This window comes from Carcharodon carcharias, chromosome 19 (assembly GCF_017639515.1).
Source record: "Carcharodon carcharias isolate sCarCar2 chromosome 19, sCarCar2.pri, whole genome shotgun sequence".
Lineage (NCBI taxonomy): Eukaryota > Metazoa > Chordata > Chondrichthyes > Lamniformes > Lamnidae > Carcharodon > Carcharodon carcharias.
Genome location: NC_054485.1, coordinates 72,236,204 through 72,251,528, shown reverse-complemented (window position 1 = coordinate 72,251,528; position 15,325 = coordinate 72,236,204). Strand labels below are relative to the sequence as shown.

The window sequence follows — 15,325 nt, the reverse complement described above, 5'->3', positions numbered from 1 at the left end:
AGCTTGGACCCTGAACTGTCCCGCCTCTCCTGTGACTGGCTGTGCTGTGTGATTGACATATACATTGTGGGCTGGATTTAAGTGTGTTTCCATCCCTCACTGGCTGTGAAGAATGTCAATCAGAGGGAGCACCCACTCTGTCCATTCCTCTTCCACAGACTGAAAACCAAGTGAGGAGACGGTGAGTGAAGCAACAGAATTTATAATAATTACATCACATAATATCCACACTAATGTTCAGGACTGAATATCCACTGAGTGAAGGAGCAGAGTTTATACAGATTGTATCCCATAATATCCACACTGATATTCAGGGTTGAATGTCCAGTGAGTGAAGGAAGGTTCTTGTGACTTACGGTCTCTGGATAGTGTCCTGGTGGTGGAGGGAGTGGGTATTGAGTCTAATAGTGGGGGTTCTGATCAGGGGACCTGCTGTGTTCCTGATCGGACTCTTCAGTGTTGTAGATGTTCCCATCCATGTGAATGGTGAATATTCCATCACACTGCTGACTTGAGTCTTCTCGACAGTGGGGAGGATTTGAGTGGCCTGGAGGGGAGTTCGCCCAGCATCTCAGGAGGAGGTGAAGATATTTTAACATTTGTGCCTTGCATTCATGAGCTGGACTCCAACGTGGTTGAGAATGGAGCCACCTTGCCCTGTTACTGGATTGGTTGTTCACAATTCTCAACAAGATGTGATAGGACGACAGAGCTTTACTCTGATCTGTCGGTTGGGGGGCTGTATAGCACATTATTACCTGCAGCTCTTAGTGTTTAGCCTGGACTGTAAACTATACCCAATGCTGCTCCTGCCAAGTCTGTCTAGTGTTTTGATGATAATCACCGAGTGAGGGATGTGCCAGGCTGTGAAATTGTGGTGGAATACAATCCTGCTGCTGCTGATGGCTCACTGCACCTCATGGATACCCAGTTTAGGGATCTGTCCTTGGTCTACTTCCCTAGTGATGATTAATATGGTGAAATACTCATTCATCAGTTGGGAGGGGAGAAGTAGTTTTCCCTGAACTTGTTTGACCTGAAGCCTGGAGTCAATATTGAAACTTCCACACCTACCCAGGGATGGTGACGGAGGAGTCTGGGATGTTTCCAGATTGATACGATTCAGTGAGTATCACTGCTACTTGACCAGTCTGCAGGACAGCTCTCCTCACTTGGGTACTTTTCCTCAGACCTTGGGAAGAGAGACTTTACAGACTTCACTGGGCTGAGAAGACCTTAATCTTATCTTGACACAATGCCAGGATTGTCCAGATCTATCTGATTTTCCTCTTACTATTGTACTTTGTAGTGATTGTTTATCATTGTTTGCGAGGCCACTTCAGAGGGCAGTTCAGATTCAACCATGTTGTGTGGGACTGGAGTCACTTGTAAACCAGAACCAGGAAAGTTCCCTTCCCTGAAGGACAATATTTGGGTTTTTAGGACAACCTGAAAGTTTTCATGTTTTGTTTTGATTCTATTCTGCAAATTACAAAACTTATTAAATTCAGTTCACAACATAGTAATTGGTGCAAACAGGGTGAGATGAAGAGGGGCCAGAGGAGCCCCTCTGTGTGAAGCATAAACACCAGCATGGACCAATTGGGCCAAATGGCCAGTTTCTGCACTGTAATTCTATGTATGTAACTATCCGTAGTTGGATTTGAACTCTTAATCTCTGGATTGTTAATCCAGCACCATAGCAATTCAGCTGTCAGAGCTGGAGACACATTTATTGAAATGTCTTTTAATGACTTCTTTAAAGATTTTATCTGAAGGCCTTGGCTGTGGCTGACACCTGAATTTGGGATGTGCAGTCTGAGCAAGTGCAATGTATCTAATTTCCCAGGATAAACCAGAACCCTTCAATCAGCTACACTGAAGCAATATTTTCTTTAGCTTCTCGAAATTCCTGTCCAGTGTATTTTCTTCCAATAATGCAAGGAAGAAAGTTTAAAATCTCCATTGAATAAACATTTCTCACGAGTATTTTTTTAATATATTAAACACATATTTTAAGGGAAAAACTGGTCTTCCAGGACGACTTGAGCTTATAGTGAAATGATAGCCTGTTTTACGCTCCACCCGACTGTCTTTTCCATTGTCCTCATGGTGCCTGGGAAGATGGGGTCTGGGTGGAGGAAAGAAAGTAGCCACATTGTCTGCTCCTGGTCACTATCCAGTGTCCCTGCTGGAAACAGAGGGTGTGACAGTTAAGTGAGGAAAAAGAAAGGACTTGTATTTGATCCCCCACACAGGGGAATAGCAGACTGGCACTCACTGTGGAACAGTCTCTAACTGAGGAGTCAGCCCCTTCAGCAAAGGAGGAGAGGGAGTTGGAGGAAATCATGTTTCTTTTTCCTGTTTTACAGAAGGTTTGCACCGTACTACACCAGAGAATACAGAGAGGATAGACCCCACAGACCCTAACCATCACCCAAGGAACAACTACACAACTGTGGGAAGACATCCAGTCCCTTCGCAGCATTGCTAAACACAGAGAAGGTTGGGCCTAATGAACCATTGACTCATTCCTACAGTGAGAGGCTGTTCAAATGTGAAGAGAGCTCCACAGGCTTGTGACATCTAACAAGCGAGGTGCATCTTTTACAACCACTGTTAACACAAAAACAGCTGTATGGAAGAAAACCCCTTCAAGTGAGAGGCGTGTGATAAAAGTTTCAAGACTTCTATGAGTCTCCTGAGACACCAGATGATTCACACGGGAGAAACCATTCACCTGTGAGGTGCATGACAAATCATTCTTGGACTGATCCGCCCTCTGCCGACACTGATGCATTCACACAGGGGTGAAACCATTCGCATGTGATGTGTGTAACAAATCATTGTCACAGTCATCAACGCTCATGTGACACCGGCACATTCACACCAGGGAGTTGTTCAAGTGTGAGCTATGTGATAAAGCCTTCATAAATTTCTCAAGGCTCCTGGTCCATCAGTCAGGCCACACAGGGGCTAATCCATTCACATGCGCGGTTTGTGACAAATGTTTCTCAAGGTCATCAAACCTCCTGCTCCATCACAAGATCCACACAGGGGAGAAACTCTTCAAGTGTCTGGTTTGTGATAAAGCCTTTGGGATATTTCCAAGCCTCCTGAGACACCAGAGGGTTCACACAAACAAGAAACCATTCAAGTGTGAGATGTGTGACAAATCCTTCTCTAGGTCTTCCCAACTCCTGCTCCAAGACAGGATCCATAAAGGTGAGTAAAGCTTCAGGTGTGAGGCCTGTGACAAAGCTTCAGGTGTGAGGCCATTGACAAAGCTTCAGGTGTGAGGCCTGTGACAAAGCTTCCCTTACCTGAGGAACTCCCCTTCCCTTCCCTTGACCCTCCTGGGACACCAAAGGATTCACACAGGAGAGAAATTCATCAGGTACAATGTTTTTCACAAAGCTTTCACCCAATCCTCTGGTATCAGATGTACCAGAGGGTCCAAGGTAGTGAGAAACCATTCAGGTATGACGTGTGTGACATGGCTTTCACACAGTCAGTGTATCTCCTGAATGATCAACACACTCACATAGGCAGGGGAATCTCTGTTGGTGTGAGTCTGTAAGAGAGCCTTCACACATTTTTCGAACCTTCTGGAACATCAATGAACCCACATGGGAGATAAACCCTTCCAGTGTTCCTTGCATAGGTCGGCCTGGAGTAGTTAGATTTTAGTACAAATTGACAATTGTTATCCTATAATCACTTAAGTAACCAGAAAGTCAAGGAAGCCATTTTAACACTGACATGTGGCAGAGGAAGCAATTTTGTATCCCATATTAACTATTGAACAAATTACTGTATTCAGTCGCAGTTAGTCATGGAACAGATGTTTGTAACAGTAATGGGTGCACCTTCATTCAGTTATAACTTATGAACTGGTGTAATCAAAAGTCATATCAGAAAGACTGCATTTTCATTTACATGTTAATGTATAATCAATCTATATGTGTCTGTGTGAAAAAGTGCACTTTCAGGTGAAACTGCTCAAACAATGGAATCTTGTTGAAATAGGGTCCCTGGGACAGCACCGCCTTAGAGTCTGACTGAATGAATAGAGAACAAGAACAGAATTATCTGGAAAAACTCAGCAGGTCTGGCAGCATCGGCGGAGAAGAAAAGAGTTGACGTTTCGAGTCCTCATGACCCTTCAACAGAACTAGAGAGTTGTTCAAAATCAAATAAAGGAACAGTGTGAAGCAGTCCCATTGTATTTCTGTCTGAGATACTGAGACCAGGTGGCTTCTCGTGGAAAGATGTAAATAAAGGCAATCAAGTTTACCCAGCAACATGTAGTGCCACTCATAGAACAATAATAGCCTGACTGTGAAATGGGGTGCTGGTCGGCCAGGAATTAAAAAGAGGGTTCCATGAGGTTTTGTTGTGAGTCAGATTGTGGAGGCTCCAGAGTGTGAACCACCTGTCAATGTCCACAAGTGGGATTGAGATTGAGACCAAGAGCTGAGAGGGTGAACAGACTGTGCAATTGGCTGAAGCTGCAATCATTCTCCTCACTTTGTTAACAATGTTGTTTCTTTCATAAACTTTCTAAAATTTACTATCCAAAGATTCCTCGTTTGCCAGTTGGTTAAGTCTCGTATGAACAAAAGTAGAAATCACGCTCCACTTTTATACAATTAAACCAAATTACAGTGAGAATTTTAAATTGGAGGCACTGGGGGTCTGGGAACCAGTGTGGGTCAGCGAGCATTGGGGTGATAGGTGTTTGAGTTAGGACAGAGACCGCAGAGTTTTAGCTGACCTGAAGTTTATGGAGGGTGAAAGATGGGAACCTGGACAGGAGAGCATTGGAATGGGTCTAGTCTAGTCGAGAAGCAACAACAGCATGGATGAGGATTTCAATAGCAGATGGACTAATGTGGAAGTGGGGGTGTTGGAAACGGGCAATGTTACCGAGGCGGAAATGGGTGATTTTAGCGATGGAGTGGGTTTGGGGTCGGAAGCTCAGCTGGAGGTTGAAGAGGATGACACTGACCAATTGTTGGAGATGAGAGTGGAGAGGGCAATGGAGAGGAATTTAAGTAATGTAGGAACTGGAGTAAGCCCTTGAGCCTGTTACACCATTCATTCAAATCATGGCTGATCTGTATCGGAACTCTATCTACCTGCCTTGGCTCTGTAACCCTTAATCCCCTTGTCTAACAATAAACCTATCAATCTCAGTTCTGAATTTTTCAATTGACCCCCCAAACCTGAACAGATTTTTATGGGGAGAGAGTTAAAGATTTCCAGTCCCCTTTTTGTGAAGATGTAATTGCTGACATCACCCCTGAATAGCCCAGCTCCAATTTTAATGCTCTGCCTCCTTGTTCTGGACTCTCCCACCAGAGGAATACCGGTTTCTCTCTAACTACTCTATCATCTCGTTTAATCATCTTAAACACTTCAATTAGATTACCCCTTAATTTTCTAGCTCAGCCTGTGCAACCTGTCCTCATAACTTAACCCTTTTAGCCTCAGGAACATTCTGGTGAATCTGTGCTGCACTCCCTCCAAGGCCAGGATATCCTTCCTGAGGTGCAGTGCCCAGAACTGAGCACAGTTCTCCAGATGGGGTCTAAACAGAGCTCTGTACAACTGGAACATAACTTCCACAAGGACATAGTTGGTTTTGGGGAGAAGAAGTTGTGGGTTATCTTTTCTCTTTAGGGTGGTCCTGAAGTAATGAGCAGTTTTGGCAGTGGAAAGCAGGACCACTAGTGCTTGATGTAGTCCAGTCAGGTCTAGCAATGGATGGCTAAACCAGCTGTGTACCAGATACGCTCAAATCTTCACCCCTTGGACTTGAGAAGCAGGGAGATCAAGCAGGAAGTAATTTTGGGAACAAGAATGTAGAAGGTGGATGTGAGGGAGTGATTAAACCAGATTGATGGCTGCAGAAGCATTGTGGTGAATGGAGAGTCAAAGTACAGAGAGTTGGGAAGTAGATGTGTGCGTGTGCGCATTTGTGTTTGTAAAGTGAGGCAGCTGTCAGGAGTGCGTATGGGGTAGAATTGGACCCTGCTTTAGTTGGTGATGTGAGTTATAGACAAATCCTCTAAAGGTGACGGGTGTTTGACTAATACCATGGGGAATGTTTGTATTCTGCTGTCTGAGAGGATTATTATCCAGAGTGGGGTGAGTCTCTACAGACCTGAGTTCCCTCAGCCCATCATACCTCGATATAATAACAGTGTGATATGTTCACTCTGCACTCTTCCAAAATTCATTTCATGTTCTGGAAAATAACTTGAGCCATTTTCAAATGCCTTGTCATTTTTGTTTGATTTAAAGTTGATTATTGTGTTTGTATGTTGTTTTATCAATCTTGTGTATAGATTTATAACTCTTAATAAATTCTCTTTCACCTGTTCTGTCAGAATGGTGTGTACCTATTCACTGAAACACTCAGGACCTTACAATAAGAGTCCTTGACGTATACATTGTATAAATGTCACCATGGGGTTGTATACTTTCTCCATCAATGGGATTATAATTTCCAGTTCCAGCAATGTGATAATGATCATATCATCTATTTTTGTGATGTTGATTGCGAGACCTATATTGACCAGGACATCAGCAATAACTCCCCTGCTCTTCTCCAACTTAGTGTCATGAGATTGTTTACATTTACTTGGTTTAACTGATCTGAAAGATTGTACCTCTGACAATGCGGCACTCCCTCAGTACTGCACCAGAGTGTCAGCCTCAGTGCTCAAGTCTCTGGAGTGAGACTTGAACCCACAACCTTCTGACTCAGAGATGAGAATGCTATCACGACTGACAATAATGTACAATGTTTCAATGAAGAGAAGCTCTGTGAGAGGGCGGAGGGCAAGGGGAATTAAATAACAACAGGTTTCATGATGAGTGTTGATCCCAGTCAGGTTACAGAACACGACAGAGGCCATTCTACCGAGCACCAAATAGCGGAAGGGAATTCGAGGAAAATATGTCAGCAAAGCTCTGAAATGAGGAATATTGATAGGATAGTAATCATGTGAGATTTTAAAAGGCAGCGACTAAAGTACATTGACGATAAAGGAGAGAATGAGGACAAACAAAATCGAGGTGAGGGAAGAAGTTAAATAAAGAAGGGAAAGAGAAACTTCACATTTAGATTAGGAATGAATATAAAAAAGTGAAGTATCCAACAGACCCATAAATAAGAAAAGATAAATCAGAATTGGGACAGAGTCACTGAACTTATCCACAAGAAAACACTCAAGTAATGACAGCATTCTGACAGAAATATTGGATAATGACTTCACCTCAGTTTTTAACTAGGTAGACTGACAAGGTCTGCTTGAGTAGATATCAAGACATATAAAAACGAAGGAGGAGGTATCACTAAATTGAGAGATGATAGATTATTGAAACTGGATAAATTGATAAAAGATTTAAATTATGAGCAATGACACATAGATGAGACTTGTATCCCCTTCACTATAGCAGGTTAAGGGATCATATTTTGAAGTGTTTAAGATGAGTGAAGGAATAGACAGATTAGATAAAGAGAAACTAATTGTTCTAGTGGGCGATTCCAGAAGGATGAATATCCCTTAAAATTCGATTGAGGCCTCTCATCTCTGTACCTTGTGTTAATTCTGTCTTTCTGATTTCTCCCACCTTATCATCTGTCATGCTTTCTGAATCTCTCTCTCTCTCTCTCTCTCACTCCCCACCTCTCCCCAAACCTTTCAGTTCCTTACACACAACCATTTCTTCTGCATATGTTATATCTCTCTCTCTCTTCAGCATTCTCTCTCTCTCTCACGCTCCTTCTCTGTCACTATCTCTCACTCACCTCTCTTGATATACTACTCCCTCATTTTTCATTCTCTTGTTAAAAAATGCTCTTTCTCTCTCTCTCTCACTGTCCTGGCTGTGCCAGGCTCCATCAGTTCTTTGTAGCATTTGACTTGGTAATTTAGTGAATTAGTCTAGTGGACTCAAAGTTTACAGATCCCATCTACCTCCGTTCACCCAGTCTGGGACATGTTATGTCAGGAACTGAACTGGTGACTGCAAGTTTTAGACCAAGTGACTATGCTTCTTCCTCAGAGATCTGTAGCACTTCAAGAGCATGATCTAGGGAGCAGTGTGAGAGGTTGGTGAGTACGGGAGTGTGATGTACGGAGCAGTGTGAGAGGTTAGTGGGTACGGGAGTGTGATGTATGGAGCAGCGTGAGAGGTTAGTGGGTACGGGAGTGTGATGTACGGAGCAGTTTGAGAGGTTGGCGGGTATGGGAGTGTGATGTACGGTATAATGTGAGAGGTGGTGAGTACAGGAATGTGATCTGTGGAGCATTGTGAGAGGTTGGTGAGTACGGGAGTGCGATATACGGAGCAGTGTGAGAGGATGCTGAGTACGGGAGTGTGATGAACGGAGCAGTGTAAGAGGTTGGTGAGTACGGGAGTGTGATGAACGGAGCAGTGTGAGAGGTTGGTGAGTACGGGAGTGTGATGAACGGAGCAGTGTGAGAGGCTGGTGAGTACAGGAGTGTGATGTACGGAGCAGTGTGAGAGGTTGGTGATTACAGGAGTGTGATCTACTGAGCAGTGAGAGAGGTTGGTGAGTACGGGAGTGTGATGTACGGAGCAGTGTGAGAGGTTGGTGATTACAGGAGTGTGATCTACTGAGCAGTTTGAGAGGTTGGTGAGTACCTGAGTCATATGTATAGAGCAGTGTGAGAGGTTGGGGACTACGAGAGTGTGATGTACGGAGCAGTGTGAGAGGTTGGTGAGTACACGAGTGTGATGTACGGAGCAGTGTGAGACGTTACTGAGTACGGGAGTGTGATATACGGAGCAGTGTGAGAGGTTGGGGACTACGAGACTGTGATGGACGGAGCAGTGTGAGAGGTTGGTGATTACAAGAGTGTGATGAATGGAGCAGTGTGAGAGGTTGGTGTGCACGGGAGTGTGATGTACGGAGCAATATGAAAGGTTGGTGATTGCGGGAGTGTGATGTACGGAGCAGTGTGAGAGGTTGGTGAGTACAGGAGTGTGATGTACGGAACAGTATGAGAGGTTGGTGAGTACGGGAGTGTGATGTACCGAGCAGTGTGAGAGGTTGGGGAGTACGGGAGTGTGATGTAGGGAGCAGTGTGAGAGGCTGGTGAGTACGGGAGTGTGATGTACGGGGCAGTGTCAGAGGTTGGTGAGTACGGGAGTGTGATGTACGGAGCAGTGTGAGATGTTGGTGAGTACGGGAGTGTGATGTACAGAGCAGTGTGACAGGTTGGTGACTACGGGAGTGTGATGTAGGGAGCAGTGTGAGAGGTTGGTGACTACGGGAGTGATATGTATGGAGCAGTGTGAGAGGTTGGTGAGTATGGGAGTGTGATGTAGGGAGCAGTGTGAGAGGTTGGTGAGTATGAGAGTGTGATGTAGGGAGCAGTGTGAGAGGTTGGTGACTACGGGAGTGATATGTATGGAGCAGTGTGAGAGGTTGGTGAGTATGGGAGTGTGATGTATGGAGCAGCGTGAGAGGTTGGTGAGTAAGAGAGTGTGATGCAGGGAGCAGTGTGAGAGGTTGGTGAGGACGCGAGTGATATGTACGGAGCAGTGTGAGAGGTTGGTGAGTACAGGAGTGTGATGTATGGAACAGTGTGAGAGGTTGGTGACTACGGGAGTGATATGTATGGAGCAGTGTGAGAGGTTGGTGAGTACGGGAGTGTGATGTACGGAGCAGTGTGAGAGGCTGCTGAGTATGAGAGTGTGATGCAGGGAGCAGTGTGAGAGGTTGGTGGGTATGGGAGTCTGATGTACTGAGCAGTTTGAGAGGTTGGTGAGGACGCGAGTGATATGTATGGAGCAGTGTGAGAGGTTGGTGAGTACGGGAGTGTGATGTATGGAGCAGTGTGAGAGGTTGGTGAGTACGGGAGTGTGATGTATGGAGCAGCGTGAGAGGTTGGTGAGTACTGGAGTGTGATGTATGGAGCAGTGTGAGAGGTTGGTCAGTACGGGAGTGTGATGTATGGAGCAGTGTGAGACGTAAGTGAGTGCAGGAGTGTGATGTACGGAGCAGTGTGAGAGGTTGGTGAGTACGGGAGTGTGATGTACGGAGCAGTGTGAGAGGTTGGGGAGTATGGGAGTGTGATGTACGGAGCAGTGTGAGAGGTTGGGGAGTATGGGAGTGTGATGTACGGAGCAGTGTGAGAGATTGTTGAGCACGGGAGTGTGATGTACGGAGCAGTGTGAGATGTTAGTGAGTACGGGAGTGTGATGTATGGAGCAATGTGAGAGGTTGATGAGTACGGGAGTGTGATGTATGGAGCTGTGTGAGAGGTTGGTGAGTACAGGAGTGTGATGTATGGAGCAGTGTGAGACGTTAGTGAGTACGGGAGTGTGATGTATGGAGCAGTGTGAGAGGCTGGTGAGTACGGGATTGTGATATACGGGGCAGTGTGAGAGGTTGGTGAGTACGGGAGTGTGATGTATGGAACAGTGTGAGAGGATGGTGAGTACGGGTGTGTGATGTATGGAACAGTGTGAGAGGTTGGTGGGTATAGGAGTGTGATGTATGGAGCAGTGTGAGAGGTTGGTGAGTACGGGAGTGTGATGTATGGAGCAGTGTGAGAGGTTGGTGAGTACAGGAGTGTGATGTACGGAGCAGTGTGAGACGTCAGTGAGTACAGGAGTGTGATGTACGGAGCAGTGTGACAGGTTGGTGACTACAGGAGTGATATGTATGGAGCAGTGTGAGAGGTTGGTGAGTACGGGAGTGTGATGTACGGAGCAGTGTGAGAGGTTGGGGAGTACGGGAGTGTGATGTCGGGAGCAGTGTGAGCGGTTGGTGAGTACGGGAGTGATATGTATGGAGCAGTGTGAGAGGTTGGTGAGTACGGGAGTGTGATATACGGAGCAGTGTGAGAGGCGGGTGAGTATGAGAGTGTGATGCAGGGAGCAGTGTGAGAGGTGGGTGGGTATGGGAGTCTGATGTAATGAGCAGTTTGAGAGGTTGTTGAGGACGCGAGTGATATGTATGGAGCAGTGTGAGAGGTTGGTGAGTACGGGAGTGTGATGTGTGGAGCAGTGTGAGAGGTTGGTGAGTACAGGAGTGTGATGTATGGAACAGTGTGAGAGGTTGGGGAGTATGGGAGTGTGATGTACGGAGCTGTGTGAGAGGTTGGTGAGTACAGGAGTGTGACGTATGGAGCAGTGTGAGATGTTGTTGAGCACGGGAGTGTGATGTACGGAGCAGTGTGGGAGGTTGGTGAGTACAGGAGTTTGATGTACGGAGCAGTGTGAGACGTTAGTGAGTACGGGAGTGTGATGTATGGAGCAATGTGAGAGGTTGATGAGTACGGGAGTGTGATGTACGGAGCAGTGTGCGAGGTTGCTGAGTGCAGGAGTGTGATGTATGGAACAGTGTGAGAGGTTGGTGAGTACGGGTGTGTGATGTATTGAACAGTGTGAGAGGTTGGGGATTATGGGATTGTGATGTACGGAGCTGTGTGAGATGTTGGTGAGTACGGGAGTGTGATGTACAGAGCAGTGTGACAGTTTGGTGACTACGGGAGTGTAATGTAGGGAGCAGTGTGAGATGTTGGTGACTACGGGAGTGATATGTATGGAGCAGTGTGAGAGGTTGGTGAGTATGGGAGTGTGATGTAGGGAGCAGTGTGAGAGGTTGGTGAGTATGAGAGTGTGATGTAGGGAGCAGTGTGAGAGGTTGGTGACTACGGGAGTTATATGTATGGAGCAGTGTGAGAGGTTGGTGATTATGGGAGTGTGATGTATGGAGCAGTGTGAGAGGTTGGTGAGTTTGAGAGTGTGATGCAGGGAGCAGTGTGAGAGGTTGGTGAGGACGCGAGTGATAAGTACGGAGCAGTGTGAGAGGTTGGTGAGTACAGGAGTGTGATGTATGGAACAGCGTGAGAGGTTGGTGAGTACGGGCGTGTGATGTATGGAGCAGTGTGAGAGGTTGGTGAGTACGGGAGTGTGATGTACGGAGAAGTGTGAGAGGTTGGTGAGTACAGGAGTGTGATGTACGGAGCAGTGTGAGAGGTTGGTGAGTACAGGTGTGTGATGTACGGAGCAGTGTGAGAGGTTGGTGAATAGGGGAGTGTGATGTATGGAGCAGTGTGAGACGTCAGTGAGTACGGGAGTGTGATGTACGGAGCAGTGTGAGAGGTTGGGGAGTATGGGAGTGTGATGTACGGAGCAGTGTGAGAGGTTGGGGAGTATGGGAGTGTGATGTACGGAGCAGTGTGAGAGGTTGGTGAATAGGGGAGTGTGATGTACGGAGTAGTGTGAGAGGTTGGTGAGTACGGGAGTGTGATGTACGGAGCAGTTTGAGAGGTTGGGGAGTATGGGAGTGTGATGTACGGCGCAGTGTGAGAGGTTGGTGAGTACAGGAGTGTCCTGAATCGAGCAGTGTGACAGGTTGGTGACTGCAAGAGTGTGATGTAGGGAGCAGTGTGAGATGTTGTTGAGCACGGGAGTGTGATGTACGGAGCAGTGTGAGACGTTAGTGAGTACGGGAGTGTGATGTAGGCAGCAGTGTGAAAGGTTGCTGAGTACAGGAGTGTGATGTACGGAGCAGTGTGAGAGGTTGGTGAGTACAGGAGTGTGATGTACGGAGCAGTGTGAGAGGTTGGTGAGTACGGGAGTGTGATGTATGGAGCAGTGTGAGAGGTTGGTGAGTACAGGAGTGTGATGAACGGAGCAGTGTGAGAGGTTGGTGAGTATGGGAGTGTGATGTACGGAGCAGTGTGAGAGGTTTTGGAGTATGGGAGTGTGATGTCGGGAGCAGTGTGAGATGTTGTTGAGCACGGGAGTGTGATGTACGGAGCAGTGTGGGTTGTTGGTGAGTACAGGAGTGTGATGTACGGAGCAGTGTGAGACGTTAGTGAGTACGGGAGTGTGATGTATGGAGCAATGTGAGAGGTTGATGAGTACGGGAGTGTGATGTACGGAGCAGTGTGAGAGGTTGGTGAGTATGGGAGTGTGATGTACGGAGCAGTGTGACAGGTTGGTGACTATGGGAGTGTGATGTAGGGAGCAGTGTGAGAGGTTGGGGAGTATGGGAGTGTGATGTACGGAGCAGTGTGAGAGGTTGGTGAATAGGGGAGTGTGATGTACGGAGCAGTGTGAGAGGTTGGTGAGTACAGGAGTGTGATGAACGGAGCAGTGTGAGAGGTTGGTGAGTACGGGAGTGTGATGTAAGGAGCAATGTGAGAGGCTGGTGAGTACGGGAGTGTGATGTACGGGGCAGTGTGAGAGGTTGGTGACTACGGGAGTGATATGTATGGAGCAGTGTGAGAGGTTGGTGAGTACGGGAGTGTGATGTACGGAGCAGTGTGAGAGGCTGGTGAGTATGAGAGTGTGATGCAGGGAGCAGTGTGAGAGGTTGGTGGGTATGGGAGTCTGATGTAATGAGCAGTTTGAGAGGTTGGTGAGGACGCGAGTGATATGTATGGAGCAGTGTGAGAGGTTGGTGAGTACAGGAGTGTGATGTATGGAGCAGTGTGAGAGGTTGGTGAGTACGGGAGTGTGATGTATGGAGCAGTGTGAGAGGTTGGTGAGTACGGGAGTGTGATGTATGGAGCAATGTGAGAGGTTGGTTAGTATGGGAGTGTGATGTATGGAGCAGTGTGAGACGTCAGTGAGTACAGGAGTGTGATGTACGGAGCAGTGTGAGATGTTGGTGAGTACGGGAGTGTGATGTACGGAGCAGTGTGAGAGGTTGGGGAGTACGGGAGTGTGATGTACGGAGCAGTGTGACAGGTAGGTGACTATGGGAGTGTGATGTAGGGAGCAGTGTGAGAGGTTGGTGACTACGGGAGTGATATGTATGGAGCAGTGTGAGAGTTTGGGGAGTACGGGAGTGTGATGTAGGGAGCAGTGTGAGAGGTTGGTGACTACGGGAGTGATATGTATGGAGCAGTGTGAGAGGTTGGTGACTACGGGAGTGTGATGTACGGAGCAGTGTGAGAAGTTGGTGAGTACGGGAGTGTGATGTACGGAGAAGTGTGAGAGGTTGGTGAGTACAGGAGTGTGATGTACGGGGCAGTGTGAGACGTCAGTGAGTACAGGAGTGTGATGTACGGAGCAGTGTGAGAGGCTTGTGAATACGGGATTGTGAGGTACGGAGCAGCGTGAAAGGTTGGTGAGCACGGGAGTGTGATGTATGGAGCAGTGTGAGAGGTTGGTGGGTATGGGAGTGTGATGTATGGAGCAGTGTGAGAGGTTGTTGAGTACGGGAGTGTGATGTATGGAGCAGTGTGAGAGGCTGGTGAGTACGGGAGTGTGATGTACGGAGAAGTGTAAGAGGTTGGTGAGTACAGGAGTGTGATGTACGGAGCAGTGTGAGACATCAGTGAGTAGAGGAGTGTGATGTACGGAGCAGTGTGAGAGGTTGGTGAGTACGGGTGTGTGATGTATGGAGCAGTGTGAGAGGTTGGGGAGTATGGGAGTGTGATGTACGGAGCAGTGTGAGAGGTTGGTGAATAGGGGAGTGTGATGTACGGAGCAGTGTGAGAGGTTGGTGAGTACAGGAGTGTGATGTACGGAGCAGTGTGAGAGGTTGGTGAGTACGGGAGTGTGATGTAGGGAGCAGTGTGAGATGTTGGTGAGTACGGGAGTGTGATGTACGGAGCAGTGTGACAGGTAGGTGACTATGGGAGTGTGATGTAGGGAGCAGTGTGAGAGGTTGGTGACTACGGGAGTGATATGTATGGAGCAGTGTGAGAGATTGGGGAGTACGGGAGTGTGATGTAGGGAGCAGTGTGAGAGGTTGGTGACTACGGGAGTGATATGTATGGAGCAGTGTGAGAGGTTGGTGACTACGGGAGTGTGATGTACGGAGCAGTGTGAGAGGTTGGTGAGTACTGGAGTGTGATGTATGGAGCAGTGTGAGAGGTTGGTCAGTACGGGAGTGTGATGTATGGAGCAGTGTGAGACGTAAGTGAGTGCAGGAGTGTGATGTACGGAGCAGTGTGAGAGGTTGGTGAGTACGGGAGTGTGATGTACGGAGCAGTGTGAGAGGTTGGGGAGTATGGGAGTGTGATGTACGGAGCAGTGTGAGAGGTTGGGGAGTATGGGAGTGTGATGTACGGAGCAGTGTGAGAGGTTGTTGAGCACGGGAGTGTGTTGTACGGAGCAGTGTGAGATGTTAGTGAGTACGGGAGTGTGATGTATGGAGCAATGTGAGAGGTTGATGAGTACGGGAGTGTGATGTACGGAGCAGTGTGAGAGGCTGGTGAGTATGAGAGTGTGATGCAGGGAGCAGTGTGAGAGGTTGGTGGGTATGGGAGTCTGATGTAATGAGCAGTTTGAGAGGTTGGTGAGGACGCGAGTG

At 47.4% G+C, this 15,325-nt stretch overlaps 1 long non-coding RNA gene across 2 annotated transcripts; it reads left to right on the top strand.

The window, feature by feature from the left end:
• Positions 1–95: 95 nt before the first annotated feature.
• On the top strand, positions 96–6,394 carry LOC121291753. Of its 2 annotated transcripts, XR_005946064.1 has the most exons (3): positions 96–181; positions 2,373–3,225; positions 4,030–6,394. It is a non-coding gene; the product is annotated as an uncharacterized LOC121291753 (long non-coding RNA). The 2 variants fall into 2 exon arrangements; XR_005946065.1 differs by having other exon boundaries at positions 2,373–6,394.
• The last annotated feature ends 8,931 nt before the right edge of the window (positions 6,395–15,325 follow it).